Here is a 3,524-nt window from a genome sequence, read left to right as displayed (position 1 = left end):
CTTCTCTGGCTGCTAGTGCTCCCTTCTCCAGATGCCAGTGCTCCTGAGGCTGCATTTTCTTCACAATAATCCACCGTGAGCAATCCTTTACAGGAGTGATTGTAGACAAGTCTGGCCTTGAACTCACAGACATCCTCCTGCCTCTGAAGTAGTGACTTTTATTCTTACATTTAGGATCCACCAGGAAGCATTTTTTTTGGCAGTTCCTTAGGAGTGCTCTTCCAGTGGGGAATGCTGCAAGTGGCAGTGGGTTACAGGTGAGAATAACTGTCCTTGTTAGTAACAGCAAGGACAGCCAGAGCACTGTCCACAAGGACGTTAGCTCACCTCGCCTCTCTTTGCTTTAGATACATATAAAGGAAAAACTGCAGATGAGAAGTAGATGCGGGTGGATATGGACACGGCATCAGATTCTGTGCAGGAGGCAGATACATGGGTGTATGTTTCCTGTTAAGAATATGCCTTAGCATCTCTGTGAGTTTGAGGCCAGCCTGGTCTACAGAGGGAGTTCCAGAACAGCAAGGTTGTTACACAAAGAAACCTGTCTTGAAAAACAAAACAAAACAAAAACAAAGCAAGCAAACAACCCTCCCCAAACAATAGCAAAGACACCCCACCCTCCCCCCCAAAAAAAGCAAAAAGAAGAAAAAAAGAGAAGAAAAGAAAGGAAAAGAAAATATGACTTAATTTTATATTAATTTTCTGTCTCAGTTAGGGTTTTACTGCTGTGAACAGACACCATGACCAAGGCAACTCTTTTTTTTTAAATTTTTTTATTAGATATTTTCTCCATTAACATTTCAAATGATATCCTAAAAGTATCCCTATACCCTCCCCCTGCCCTGCTCCCATACCCACTCACTCCCACTTCTTGGCCCTGGTGTTCAAGGCAACTCTTCTAAGGACAACATTTAATTGAGGCTGGCTTACAGGTTCAGAGGTTCAGTCCATGATAATCAAGGCGAGAACATGGCAGTTTCCAGACAGGCATGGTGCAGGCAGTGAAGAGAGATCTACATCTTCATCTGAAAGCTGTTAGAAGGCTGGCTTCCAGGCAGCTAGGATGAGAGTCTTAAAGCCCACACCCACAGTGATACACCTACTCCAACAAGGCTACACCTCCAAATAGTGCCACTCCGTGGACCAAGCATATTCAAATCATCACATTTCCATATTGGGATTTTATTTATTTATTTGCCCTTGTTTTAAAGCTATGGTTTTGGGAGGCTGACTGGACAAAGGGCTACTTTGCAGAGCCTGTGGTATAAGTGAGAAGCTCACGGTCTCCCTGAATCCATGCCAGCAGCGCGACAGATGCGTACGTTATGCGTTGTTGAGCTGAATAGTCATTATCAAATAGAAATTTGCATTCTCTGTGTACTGCGTAAGGAAAAGCATCTCAGTATGTTTATAACGTTGGAAGAGGAATGCAAGCATTATAAGCATAAAATACAACAATAATTAATAATGATTGTGAACGTTTGTAGCTTGCTCTACAGAGCGATTTGGACTTTCAAATTATAAAGGAAGAAGGCAGTAAATTAAAAGTAAAGGCTAACATTCACAGAGCATATGTTAGGTAACTTACATATTATCATGTGGATATTTATACATTAACAGTAAGACAACACACAAATGCAGAGGCATTATCACAATGATCAAGCTTAGTGCTTGGACTTACAGTGAGAACATCTAGTTACTAAAGAAAATAGCCTTTAGAACTGTACTTATAATTTCAGAGAAAATTATTTAATTCTATTTAGTTTATAAGCCACCCCCCCCCAGGACCCCTGTCTCAGCAGCCCTGGTTGCCCAGAACTCACTGTGTAGAGAACCCTCTGCTTCTGCCTCCCCAGTGCTGGGATTAAAGCTTTGCACCACCATGCTCAGCTAATTCATGCACTTTTCACTCTAAAGGTCTCTTGGAATTTTATTTCTTATTTGGAAGAATGAATAAAAAGCAAACTGTCAACTTTGGCCTGTTAGACTTTCCCATGGCACTGGGCAGTGGCAGCTCAGGCCTTTAATCCCAGAACTCGAGATTGTTCAGCACACAGTACCATTCTAGTACGATGGACATTTATGTCAATCTAGCTACATAATTACTTCAATCCCTGTGAGGATGGGGGCCAGCCTGGTCTACAGATGGAGTTCCAAGGCAGCCAGGGCTACACAGTAAAATCCTGTCTCGAAAAAAAATTTTTTCCCTATGTCAAGGAAACATCTCAAACCATGTACAGCATCATCTGTGATAAATCACCTTTGATCTAGATATTAGACAGAATATAAAGAATAAGGACAAGAAAGGGAAGCAAAACTATGGCATCATACTGTATCAATCTCATGACAAAGGCTGGTGTATGTGTGTGTGTATGTGTAAGAGAGAGAGAGACAGAGAGAGAGACACACACAGAGAGAATATGTGTGTGTATATGTGTGTGTGCATGTGTGTGTGTATGAGTGCGTGTGTGTGTGTGTATATGTGTGAGTGTGTGTATGCACGTGTGCATGTGAGTGTGTGCGTTTGTGAGTATGTGTGTGTGTGTACATGTACATGTGTGTATGTGTGTGTGTGGGTTTGTGTGTGTCTGGAGAGGGTTGGTGGTAGTTGGAGTGGGGTATAGCTGTTTGTTAAAGGACACAAAATTTCAGTTAACTAAGAGGAATGAGATCAAGAGAAGTATTTTGCACTTCAATGTCTATAACTGGGAACAACATGTGTACTTGAAAATGTCTGAGTGGATTGTGTTTCCTCCATGAACAGCACATATGCTGCAGAGCTTGATGGACATCCCACAAGGCACACATGTATCCAAACAGGTGTGGTATCCTATACAGAAACATACTTGCATCTGCTAATTCAGGACAAAAAAGATGTTGGCATTTACTTGAATAATTTTCTTTTTGAAGAATTCACTAAAAAGTGTATCAACTGAGTCTTGTATGGCCTAGAATGTTGTCACTCATTCAGGTTGAGGCAGGAGGACAATGAATTGAAGGCCAGCTTGGTCCTCTAAATAGAGACAAACCCATAAACTTTGAAACAAACAAACAAACAAACAACCTCTCATGATAGCCTGGAGCTAATTTGTTTTATATGTTATTTCTCATAAAACATGCAATTATCTTCCAAAGATTGTAATTTAGTCACAACAAAGATACTTTGACTTTGAGGCTAACATGAAAGAAGTTCAACCAAAGAGGAATGAAATTATTAAGACAAAATTATAAAAAAGAATGTCTTCTAAATAGACTGGAGAATGTGGATTTCTGTTCTGCATTGAAGTCATTCTTGTCACACCTGGGAGCCAGAGGCAGCAGAGTCTCAGGTTTGGGGACAACTTGAGATATAAACTGAATTCAAGGCCAGTTTGGGCTACATAGCAAAATTCTGCGTGAAAAACAAATCAACAAATAAACCAACAATTAACATTCTCCAAATTCTTTATTATGTATTTTATTTGCTGTTTGGAGCTATTTGCCTTGAGAAGTTAGGCATAAAATATGTGCCTAAAAAAAAAAAA

This window comes from Mus caroli, chromosome 8 (genome assembly GCF_900094665.2).
Source record: "Mus caroli chromosome 8, CAROLI_EIJ_v1.1, whole genome shotgun sequence".
Lineage (NCBI taxonomy): Eukaryota > Metazoa > Chordata > Mammalia > Rodentia > Muridae > Mus > Mus caroli.
The sequence above is the reverse complement of the archived record's forward strand: the minus strand, read 5'-3'. Positions refer to the sequence as shown.